At 42.8% G+C, this 13,219-nt stretch overlaps 1 protein-coding gene across 1 annotated transcript in view; it reads right to left on the bottom strand.

Moving 5' to 3' along the window:
- The window catches only part of KLHDC9 (kelch domain containing 9), a 37,389-nt gene extending 24,614 nt beyond the window's left edge, over positions 1-12,775 (bottom strand). The window contains exon 1 of the mRNA XM_085636791.1: positions 12,640-12,775. The gene's annotated coding sequence lies outside the window, so the exon portion shown is untranslated. The remainder of the gene's footprint in view (positions 1-12,639) is intronic.
- Positions 12,776-13,219: the final 444 nt, after the last annotated feature.

Below are 13,219 nucleotides of genomic sequence, written 5' to 3'. Positions count from 1 at the left end.
AAATGGCGGCCGACACTTCCTGGTTTTGACCGATTCGAATGTTTACTAAGATCTAACAACCAATCAGAATCGCGCTCGCGCACGGCAGCGTGCGCGTACGGTACATTTTACCGTACGCGCACGGAGCGCGCCTATAGATATATATATTGATTTAAATGCTATTTTCTCAGGAAATACTGAACAGATTTACACCAGACCTGCAAAAGGCACATCCCTGACCTGAGGACTACCTCTCTGCCAAATTTCAAGTAATTCTGTTCAGCCGTTCGGGCTGTAGCTTGGACTAAAGGTCCTATGGAAAAATGCATGGGGAAAACGCGTTTTGGGACCCCCCCTTTTTCTCAGCCCCCACTTGATGAATCCCCCCGAGACTTTCAGGGAAGGAGCGGAGAGGAGCGCCCCACCTATTTTGAAAATTTCGCGAGGATTCGTCAATCGGCGCCAAAGTTATTCCAAATAGAATGTTGCGGATTTCCTATGGAAACACGATCCTAACTATAACTATCTACTGGCGACCGCCAGTAGATAATATATATATATATATATATATATCCACAAAACAGGTTGCCCTTGAAGAAACGCCACTCGCGGGGAAGTTTCACAGCCTTTAATGATGGACAGCAGTGCAACAGCCTCTGAAATCACTTCAAATAAAATCTGATGCCCAACGCGTTTCGAGCACTCCTGTGCTCTTGTTCACGGGCTAAAAGGTGAGTGATCAAACCGGCAATGTTCAACGGCTCATTTAACTGGAAAAGAGTCCCGCCCTCACTGGGCGTGAGCCCAGGGGCATGCTGGTCTCGATAGTTCCTTGTGTATTCATCCCAGGTGGGTGCCGATCTGTCACAAGTACCATGTGCTGTTCTTTCTCCCAAGTGGGTTTGAGGGGGTACAGGCACTACCGCATCTGTCAATTTTACAGTCCTATCATACGGCCTTCTCCGCTCCTTCGTGCTTAGTGGTTACCAAACATCGGATCCGCTTACTGGCAGCGGGGCGTTTCCGCGACTGAGCGAGCCGCAATAAATCCACAAAACAGGTTGCCCTTGAAGAAACGCCACTCGCGGGGAAGTTTCACAGCCTTTAATGATGGACAGCAGTGCAACAGCCTCTGAAATCCCTTCAAATAAAATCTGATGCCCAACGCGTTTCGAGCACTCCTGTGCTCTTGTTCACGGGCTAAAAGGTGAGTGATCAAACCGGCAATGTTCAACGGCTCATTTAACTGGAAAAGAGTCCCGCCCTCACTGGGCGTGAGCCCAGGGGCATGCTGGTCTCGATAGTTCCTTGTGTATTCATCCCAGGTGGGTGCCGATCTGTCACAAGTACCATGTGCTGTTCTTTCTCCCAAGTGGGTTTGAGGGGGTACAGGCACTACCGCATCTGTCAATTTTACAGTCCTATCATACGGCCTTCTCCGCTCCTTCGTGCTTAGTGGTTACCAAACATCGGATCCGCTTACTGGCAGCGGGGCGTTTCCGCGACTGAGCGAGCCGCAATAAATCCACAAAACAGGTTGCCCTTGAAGAAACGCCACTCGCGGGGAAGTTTCACAGCCTTTAATGATGGACAGCAGTGCAACAGCCTCTGAAATCCCTTCAAATAAAATCTGATGCCCAACGCGTTTCGAGCACTCCTGTGCTCTTGTTCACGGGCTAAAAGGTGAGTGATCAAACCGGCAATGTTCAACGGCTCATTTAACTGGAAAAGAGTCCCGCCCTCACTGGGCGTGAGCCCAGGGGCATGCTGGTCTCGATAGTTCCTTGTGTATTCATCCCAGGTGGGTGCCGATCTGTCACAAGTACCATGTGCTGTTCTTTCTCCCAAGTGGGTTTGAGGGGGTACAGGCACTACCGCATCTGTCAATTTTACAGTCCTATCATACGGCCTTCTCCGCTCCTTCGTGCTTAGTGGTTACCAAACATCGGATCCGCTTACTGGCAGCGGGGCGTTTCCGCGACTGAGCGAGCCGCAATAAATCCACAAAACAGGTTGCCCTTGAAGAAACGCCACTCGCGGGGAAGTTTCACAGCCTTTAATGATGGACAGCAGTGCAACAGCCTCTGAAATCCCTTCAAATAAAATCTGATGCCCAACGCGTTTCGAGCACTCCTGTGCTCTTGTTCACGGGCTAAAAGGTGAGTGATCAAACCGGCAATGTTCAACGGCTCATTTAACTGGAAAAGAGTCCCGCCCTCACTGGGCGTGAGCCCAGGGGCATGCTGGTCTCGATAGTTCCTTGTGTATTCATCCCAGGTGGGTGCCGATCTGTCACAAGTACCATGTGCGAGTGGCGTTTCTTCAAGGGCAACCTGTTTTGTGGATTTATTGCGGCTCGCTCAGTCGCGGAAACGCCCCGCTGCCAGTAAGCGGATCCGATGTTTGGTAACCACTAAGCACGAAGGAGCGGAGAAGGCCGTATGATAGGACTGTAAAATTGACAGATGCGGTAGTGCCTGTACCCCCTCAAACCCACTTGGGAGAAAGAACAGCACATGGTACTTGTGACAGATCGGCACCCACCTGGGATGAATACACAAGGAACTATCGAGACCAGCATGCCCCTGGGCTCACGCCCAGTGAGGGCGGGACTCTTTTCCAGTTAAATGAGCCGTTGAACATTGCCGGTTTGATCACTCACCTTTTAGCCCGTGAACAAGAGCACAGGAGTGCTCGAAACGCGTTGGGCATCAGATTTTATTTGAAGGGATTTCAGAGGCTGTTGCACTGCTGTCCATCATTAAAGGCTGTGAAACTTCCCCGCGAGTGGCGTTTCTTCAAGGGCAACCTGTTTTGTGGATTTATTGCGGCTCGCTCAGTCGCGGAAACGCCCCGCTGCCAGTAAGCGGATCCGATGTTTGGTAACCACTAAGCACGAAGGAGCGGAGAAGGCCGTATGATAGGACTGTAAAATTGACAGATGCGGTAGTGCCTGTACCCCCTCAAACCCACTTGGGAGAAAGAACAGCACATGGTACTTGTGACAGATCGGCACCCACCTGGGATGAATACACAAGGAACTATCGAGACCAGCATGCCCCTGGGCTCACGCCCAGTGAGGGCGGGACTCTTTTCCAGTTAAATGAGCCGTTGAACATTGCCGGTTTGATCACTCACCTTTTAGCCCGTGAACAAGAGCACAGGAGTGCTCGAAACGCGTTGGGCATCAGATTTTATTTGAAGGGATTTCAGAGGCTGTTGCACTGCTGTCCATCATTAAAGGCTGTGAAACTTCCCCGCGAGTGGCGTTTCTTCAAGGGCAACCTGTTTTGTGGATATATATATATATATATACTTGGAGGAATAATATTCTCTAATATAAATTCCTGGGAAATGGTAAAAAGGAAGAAAGAGGTAACGAATTAGCTGTGCAATATAGGTTAACACAAGTAAATGTACATGTTAAGAAATGGCCGCCAGAGTGTACTGAGCAAATAGTGGGATGCAATGTGTCAAGTCCCTTGTTGATGTTACCTATGAAATGCTGGGTATTTTATTGTCAAAAAAATGGGCACAAACATCGTGAACAAGGCAGCGTGAGTCTGCTGAAACGCGTAGATGTTTCCTCGTGTATAAGGAATAAAAGACCGAGTGCCAAAAACTTTGACTTGGAGTGCTGGATGTCTATTTCGAGAAAGAATGGAGTATTCCTATAATTGATTATTTACAAGACGCGGCAAGAAACGTCTTTGAACCAGCACCGTCGGCGGTCAGGAAGCACGCCAGTACGAATCGCCACATCGAAAAAGGAAAGGAAGACAGGCGTGCCCCCCGTGCAAACTGCTAACAAATCCCGGAAGCCGTTCGGAGTGGAAAGAGCCGCGGTACTCGCAGCGGGATCTCGGAGGTCGGAGGATCACGGAAACCGCGGTGAGTAATTGCGGCTGAACTCGCGAACATAGTGAGGGAGCAGAGGCAGCCACGGGAGTCGGACTGGGTGAAAATAGAAAGCTAAAATAGCGAACCCGGAGCTGTTAAGTCAGTGAGAGGGAGAGAAAACGATTTGAATACCCGGCTAGTCAAATAAGCACCGGCAGCAGAAATGAGCGACGAGGAGTGTGCAGTGAGAGAGCAAGAAGCTCTTAAAATCTTTGAGGAGAATGCTCCACCAACCCAAAACACGAGGGGAGCAACAGCATTAAAAGTAAGCAGCGATGTAACCAGACAATTGCAGGAATACGAAAAACTTAAGAAGAGAGAAATCTCACGTTGGTGGGAGGTGGCATCCCTTCGGCAGTATTTACAGGTGGGACGAGTGCCTCGCGGCTTGCGTATAATGATCACCCCAACGTACGAAAATCCTCAAGGGGAAATGCTCAGTGAATGGGCTGAGAATAGCGCAGCAAGCTCAAACAACATGATTCGCATTTTAGTGAAATATGCGGAAAAGGAGCGCCTGGAAGTGGTCACTAAATTAAAAGAGTTGAATGACATTTTGGAGAAAAATGAAGATAAAGCCAAAGTGAGTAAATTCAAAAACGATCTGAAAAATAGGCTGGAAAAATACGAAAGACGCATTAAAGATAGAAAAGCGACGAAATTCCTGAGAGATCGTATTGACTACGAGTCGGGACGGATTTACACATTCGCCAGGAAATTCGATTCGGAAAGACGGCAAAAGATTTATAGTGGCCAAATAGACCCCCAGGAGAATGTACAGAGTGAAATCAGCTCAGACACTGGCTCGGAACAGGAACCAGAGGAACAGAGCAATAGAGGAACGCGAGATGTAAGATTAGCGGTGACTGAGGAACTCCGTTTTATGCTCCTAGAGCAACAGACGGATCATCGCATGACAAGAGGACGTGGGAGAGGAAGAGGCCGAGGAAGAGGAAACAGAGAAGAGGAGGTGAGGGATACAGAAGGAGCACAAGATTGGCAAGCAAAAAGATCATTGCGGTCCAACACAAAGAAACAATACAAGAAGTGATGGACAATACAACGGTCATTAATTTGAGCAATATGAAGCTAACAGAAGATGAGGAGTCAATTCTGAAATTAGGTATGTCTTTCTGTAGCAGTAATGAATATAATTACCCCAACAACAGAATGGACTTATACCGCTTCATTAGAAAGCTCAAATTATCAAAGTTGCATCTGAACCGACGTGATACCAATCAAGCACCACTGGAGAAAGTTTCAGAATCCGCTGACAACGGAGAAATTTTGAATATAAATGATATACCCTTTCTAACGGACATAATCTCACTGGCGAATGAGGAAAATTCACCAGAGAGTGAGGAAACATCAGCCCTGTTTACTGTAGGGATGAATAAAGAGGATTATACACCGTTTAGACCGCCGTCTAAATTTCTGCCACAAACGATGAGAGATAACCTTGATATCTTTGGAGAGAATGTAACTAAAGACATGAAACAACTATATGTTGCCGTGAACCAGAAGAAAAAGAAAATGTGTCCACAAAAAGCATCTTTTCACAAAATAGTGAATAAACTCCAAAAAGAAGATGGAGTGTTGATCAAACCCTCGGATAAGGGAGGGAATGTTGTTCTATGGGGAAGGGAACTATATAAGAAAGAGGCCCTTCACCAATTGAATAATACTGAATGTTACATCCGAATAAACATGAAGGAATATGAAAAGGTGAAAGATTCATTCTTCATAAAATTGGATGAGTGGAAAGAGAGAGACTTGTTAAGCTGGGATGAATACAAATTTATCAAGAGAGAGAAACCAATGATCCCTGTATTTTATATGCTCCCCAAGGTGCATAAGAGTCTCACAAGTCCACCGGGGAGACCGATAATTTCATCTTGTGGGAGTCTTTTCGAGAATGCATCACGGTATATAGATTACTTTTTGAATCCAATCGTGAAAACACTATCTTCATATATTAAAGACTCAACGGATTTTTTAAAGTGCATCTATGATGTCAAATGGGATCCAGAGACCATGGTATTATTAACTCTTGACATTTCAACATTATATACCAGCATAAGACACATAGATGGGCTAAAGGCAACTGAGTACTTTTTAAAGAGAAGACCAATTCGACTCCTTGAACATAATAAGATGATTTTAGAATTAATGGAGTGGTGTCTAACAAAAAACATTTTTATGTTCAATGAGGAACTCTTTCAGCAGGAGCAGGGGACTGCGATGGGCACCTGTTTCGCCCCCAGTTATGCTAATTTACATCTTGGCTGGTGGGAGGAACAGGTGCTCAGAGGCGGACCATTGGAGCACTGGTCGGAGCATATTCTACTATGGGTTAGATTTATCGATGACGTCTTCGTGCTGTGGCAGGGCACGGAGACGGATATACCCTTGTTCATCGAAAACCTGAATTCAAATGCAATTAATCTAGAGTTTGTAGGCCATTTTAGTAGGGTTACTATAGACTTTTTAGATATTCGGGTTAAACCTATAGGGGATAAACTGGAGACTTCAGTGTTCCGGAAGGCCACTGCCGGAAATACAGTGCTCCATGCAGGGAGTGCCCATCCACTTGCATTGATTAGGAGCATTCCCTTTGGAGAGTTCTTCAGAGCTAGGAGAGCTTGTAGCAACCAGGATGAATATGTCAGAATAGAGAAAGAGATGACTGACCGATTCATACAGAGAGGGTATTCCCCGACTGTAATCAAGGGGGCTTCTTCTAAAGCAAGGAATTTGGATAGACAGAAAATCCTATTCGAACCATCTAGAACCAAACAGAGGAAATCAGACAGAGAAAAAGATGTAAATAAAAACTGCATCAACTCTAGATTTATAACAACGTTCAGTGAGAAACATAAAGAAATAAGATCTATTCTTAATAAACACTGGCATCTAGTAAGAAACGACCCTGTCTTAGGTTCTAAGGTAAAGAAACACCCTGAGATCACTTCTAAAAAATCAAAATCACTGAAAGACCTAGTTGTAAAAAGTGAGTATCAGGAGGTAAAGAGACAAGCTCCTACCTGGCTACACCAGAAAGCGGGCTTCAAGAAATGCCCGAAGTGCAAAGCGTGCCAACATGGCGTAAATTGCACTACTCTAAAAACATTCTTTAACAAAACGATCACAATCAGGAGTTTTTTGACCTGCAAGTCTAGTTTTGTTGTTTATTTATTACGATGCCCTTGCCCAAAAATATATATAGGGAGTACAACTCTCCCTGTATTTAAACGTATTTTACAACATAGAAGGGCGATCGTAAATCGAGACAGAACGTACCCCATAGCACGCCATTTTGAGACCCACCACCAAATTAATCCGATGTTTCTTCAATATTCCTGTATAGCTGAAGTCCCGAGGAGAAAGAGGGGAGGAGACAGGGAGAAGGAATTGAGAAAATTGGAAACATACTTTATTCTAGAATTCAATTACAAAGAGCCACAAGGGTTGAATGTGGATGAGGATCTCTATACGTGTCTGCCTTGAGAAACCTGATTAAGAAAAATGAGTAATAGAAAACTGCACACATGATTAACCATTAAGGATATGGTTTTTCTTTTTTTGCCCCTTTGTTGTTTTTAATGGTAAAAATTGGTCAACATAGTAGTGACTATGACACAAAATAACTGCTCTACAGGAATATGTTTGTTTATTTCTTCGCCGGTCCTAATGTTTGCAAATATATATGGATATGTAATATTGTTTTATCTAGGTGTATTGGATGGAAGGGAACAAATATGCACTTTGTCCGAACAACTGTGTAGGTTTACAAAAGCACTTGCACTTTAAATTGTAATCATCAGGTTAAATGATATCGACTAATCAGTTATTGTATAGAAGGTATATAAGGAAATTATGGTGATTTCGCCTAATAACAGATATCTAATAACTAGTTACGTATAATAATTATTTGTTTTTAATATAATTTGGACCGTTGGCGTAATTTGCACAGCAAGCACCAGCACTTTGAATGACAATGTTTTTAAGGCACTTGCCGGATAAAACTCCTTGTCTGCACTTGCACTTTATATTTCTTTCTGTTCATTCCCTGTATAAATACTTGGAGGAATAATATTCTCTAATATAAATTCCTGGGAAATGGTAAAAAGGAAGAACGAGGTAACGAATTAGCTGTGCAATATAGGTTAACACAAGTAAATGTACATGTTAAGAAATGGCCGCCAGAGTGTACTGAGCAAATAGTGGGATGCAATGTGTCAAGTCCCTTGTTGATGTTACCTATGAAATGCTGGGTATTTTATTGTCAAAAAAATGGGCACAAACATCGTGAACAAGGCAGCGTGAGTCTGCTGAAACGCGTAGATGTTTCCTCGTGTATAAGGAATAAAAGACCGAGTGCCAAAAACTTTGACTTGGAGTGCTGGATGTCTATTTCGAGAAAGAATGGAGTATTCCTATAATTGAATATATATATATATATATATATATATATATATATATATATATATATATATATATATATATATATATATATATATATAGATATATATATAGATATATAGATATATAGATATATATTCACTGAGAAAACCATATATATATATATTTCAAAGCAAATCGGAAAAAATGCTGCACTCGCTCTGGAATAGTCAATTCGGTTTATTGACTTGCATTTCTCTCCACCTACGCGTTTCGAGCTGAACGCAGCTCTTATTCACGGTAGTAAAACTTTGCTTTGAAATACTTTGTGGGGACAAGTCCTTTTCTCGCCGCCGGCAACAGCAATAAGTTGTTCCCCCCATAAGGACATTTTTGCTCAGCATAAATATACATAGCTATGGCTATATATACAAACACTCCAACTCCCACGGAAGACTCCACGGAGGAAGGCACGGACCCGAGGTAATCAGGATGTGGCAAATATTTATTTCTCAGGTCCACCCTCAGCCCCTGAGATAAGAGATACGCGTTTCGGCTTTCAGGAAGCCTTTTTTTTTCAATCAGCTATATGTATATATATATAAATCCAATATTGCACGTCAAAAGCACACTCAGAGTCACGGGTATTCCAAACACGGCAGTAGTTTATTCTTCGTTACGCGTTTCGACACGAAAAGTGTCTTGTTCACACGAATCTACAAACGTCTTGCATTGATTTAAATAAAGTTCATTGAGGTGATTTCACCCGAAACACAGTGATAACAGAAATAGGACTAGAACTTCAGGTAGTCAATTCAGATGTTATAGTGCGGCAGACCAGGAAGATGCAGACAGCAACATTAGACTTGTAACTACATACAACAATAGATCACAAAAAGTGAGTAAAATGCTCACAGAGAATTGGAAGATTCTCCAGACTGATGCCATTATAGGGAAAGAAATAGGAGAAAGACCCCTGATCACCTATAAGAAAGGCAGAAGCCTTAAGGACATATTGGTAAGAGGGGATATTACTGAATCAAAAAGCCGTAATTTTCATGATCTCAAAGGGTTCTTCCCCTGTGGGCATTGCAGAGCGTGCAAATTCAGCCACTCTGTAAAATAATTTAATATTCCAGGAAGAAATAAAAAATGGAGAATCAACCAATTTCTAACGTGTAGCAGTAACTGTATTGTGTACGTACTTGAATGTCCTAGCAAACGTAGATACGTGGGGAGTACCATTTGCATGGTAAAGAAACGAGTGATGGAACATCTTCGAGCAATTACCAATGTTAATGTACAATACCCAATTGCAAGGCATTTTCTTGAATTCCATCAATCCAATAATTCTTTGTTACGGTACTTTGCCATTGAACAAGTAGTCTTAAATCCAAGAGGCGGCAATAGAGACCTCAGATTAAGACAACGGGAATCAAAATGGATACTTGAGTTAGAAACCAGATTCCCGGGAGGGCACAACCTTGACGAGGAACTAGCCTCACATCTTCACATAGAATAACAACTAGAGATAGTATTAAAAATAGTGAGTGTAGTTCTGTGACAACTAATGAATGTGTTGTTTCGGTATGGATACTTTGTCCCCTTCTCTTTGAGAAACTAATGGCTGTGTATCTCTTATTTGTGTTTTTTTACAGGAGGAAAGGAAGGGGCCCACTTTGTGTTTGACTGTCTCACGGGTTCCCTAACCTTTTCTTCCCCGGGCTCGGGACTACACTATAACACAGATAAGAGAATTTTATATTGGAATGTCTACTTGTTTCAAAATATAATTTGTTTCATTGTTTTCAATTTTGCACACTTGATTGTACCACAGGTTGGGGTAAGGACATTAACCTATAAAATGATTTTAGTCTAGAAAGATGTTGCAAATAATATTAACCAGTGCTAAATCAGTGTAATGTGAAAACATATAGGCTCTTTCAGGCACTAGACCGATATGAATGTATAAATAATAGACCCCTAATTTATACCATTAAGCCACTAGAGCGCTTATAAATGAAACGTGTGTTTTCTAGGAACACGGGTAACTATGAATACTGGTATATGCAATTACCAATGATATAGATTGCTAAATACAAGGAAAACAATACCGATTGCAGCAACTGAAATGGATATTTAGCCCAAATATACGGCGATATATATGAACACGTGTTCAAGGCAAATCGTTAATGAATGTAAATAATAGAAACCAGTAATCAGAGGCATACTGATATTTATGTTCCTATGATTGAAAAGCAATTGTGGTGTCTATTTTACAATGTTTAAAACAGTAATAATATAAACTGAAGAGAGATTATATACTGTGAAAACGTTGATTTGCACTTTCCAATATGTCTGCCGCACTATAACATCTGAATTGACTACCTGAAGTTTTAGTCCTATTTCTGTTATCACTGTGTTTCGGGTGAAATCACCTCAATGAACTTTATTTAAATCAATGCAAGACGTTTGTAGATTCGTGTGAACAAGACACTTTTTGTGTCGAAACGCGTAATGAAGAATAAACTACTGCCGTGTTTGGAATACCCGTGACTCTGAGTGTGCTTTTGACGTGCAATATTGGATTTATAAAGAATTTGCCGGTTTTCTGGTTTACCGGCATTGTGCACCAACTGACAACGGGCTCGGTTTCTAAATAACCCGTTTGGAGGAAAGATGTATATATATATATATATTTTATCACACTTTTTGTTATTTTTAATCAGTCTCCATCTTAATATCTTTGTTTTCACCCATAACAATCCCTACAGCAAATTAACCATCACTCACATCTATGCTATGGTGCATAACTATTTTGAGAGATAACTCATTTATCCTTAGAGCCATATGTATGGATTGTTTGCGGAACTAGTCTGATGTTTTGATTTGACACATTATTTTCGATTAGTGTATAGATGGCCTTGGAATTATTTTAAGATTGCACCATCCCATGGATATTAATTCTCACTCTGGGGGTGGAGTATGGAGATTTGAATATACAGTACTAATATTGGGGGATGAATATTGTTTGTCTTTGTAGCCCTGATGAAGTTGTAAGTAAAGAAATTACCTTGAGACGAAACACTTGTTGGCTACAATCTTATGGCTACGAATTTGCATTATGATTGTGTTGAAATCCACTGGAAGATTGGAATGAAAATAAAGAATAACCCATTATCACAACGTTACATGGACTACTGAGTCTCTGGATTTTTTGGTGCTCTGGATCTTTACAGTATATTATCCTGTTTATTGGACTACATACATTTCAATTGTACTGGCCTGGGTCAGAACACGAGTGCAGGTATTTTAGTGGCTGGCTGACATATGTTTCGCTCAGGCTCTTGTCTTCAAGCTTTCTCAAGACATGCTTCTTTAAATTTGCCGGGAAGTGTGCTATAGCATTGCAATAAATTAGCGTCTTGTGCGCATCACACCTATTTGTATGTTTTCATTCTATAGACACTGTGTCTAATATCCACGCTGTACTCTTATTACATGGACTCAGAAAGCACGACATTCCTGCTGATTAGTGAGTTATTTTAAATGTGCCGTGCGCACAGCAAGGCAACAAACAGAATGACTTGAGGCCACACCTGTTGACATTTAGAAAAATAATAGAATAATATAGAATAGCAAAATGACTCAAGTCAGGTTGGATGTCTGTTCATTCTTGACATCATGATGGACACTGTTTCTACTCATGGGCTTCCAAGTGAGCACCCAATGCATTCTGGGTGTTTTTAGTCTGCAACCTTGTTTCTACGCCATTTCTTCACTATTCATCGTCCCGTATGTCATGCAGAAACGCGCTCAACTTCATAAAATTATTAACCCACATTTGACTGAAATTGATATAGCTAATTAGCAAGAAAATGTGTGTAAATTCAGGAGAGCTCTCGTGGTTGTCATTCAATGAGCATGCGTGGGTGGCTCAGTCTGGCTTCTTTCTTTGCATTGGTGTACGTATATGCCTGAATTTATAATGTTATTATAAGCCCCAGAATGCACAGTAAAAAAGCCGAACGGTGGGAAGTACTCACGCATGGACACTTTAGAATTACCCTTGCTTTTCTTTGGACTGCCTGAACATTTTTCCAAATATTGCATGACTGTTGGCGTCACAAATATGACGAAATACAACAGGTAGAGCCCAGAAACCCTTCTCTTAGGTAGAACTATATTTTGATGTCCAACACGTGCAGACCTCCCAAGTGAAGATACGGGCTTTAAAAATGAATAGCAAAGATATCTTTTTTTATTTTTCAGAATCGGGCAGATCTCTCCATGGATGTCTTCATCGTTAGGCGCTACCATTAAGGAAAATGATTCAACACAAACGGAAACATGTCTCACCTGATAAGAGTCACTGGCGCCTGGTTACTGCAGCAACCCACAGCTCTTGGCAACCAAACACAACACCCTTAGCAACGGCTGCTGCAAACCTGCCAGAAAGCATTCTCAGACGGCTGTCTTACAGCAGAGCGCGCCCTGCATATCAGTGGAAACGAAAATATGTACTTATGCCATGAAAATAAACGGGGCCTTAAAGCGCAAGAAGGCCTGGGGCAGCATCTCGGCACGTGCTGCACCCGTCCACGGCAGCAACGCAGCGTAAGAGGGCCTGGCGGGGCAGCATCTCGGCACGTGCTGCACCAGTCCATGCAGCCTCATAAGGCCAGGCGGGGCAGCATCTCGGCACGGGCTGCACCTGTCCATGCAGCCTCTTAAGGCCAGGCGGGGCAGCATCTCGGCACGTGCTGCACCTGTCCATGCAGCCTCATAAGGCCTGGCGGGGCAAGCATCTCGGCACGTGCTGCACCTGTCCAGGCAAGGCCCACAAACATCAAAGCGTTGCAGGTGCTCTGGAAGGTGCTGGTCTATTCTCAGAGTCTCTTCAGATATGCCCAGTTGTTGCTGATTGCATTGTTCTGGT

The sequence above is a fragment of the Triturus cristatus genome, chromosome 12 (genome assembly GCF_964204655.1).
Source record: "Triturus cristatus chromosome 12, aTriCri1.1, whole genome shotgun sequence".
NCBI lineage: Eukaryota > Metazoa > Chordata > Amphibia > Caudata > Salamandridae > Triturus > Triturus cristatus.
The sequence above is the reverse complement of the archived record's forward strand: the minus strand, read 5'-3'. Positions and strand labels throughout refer to the sequence as shown.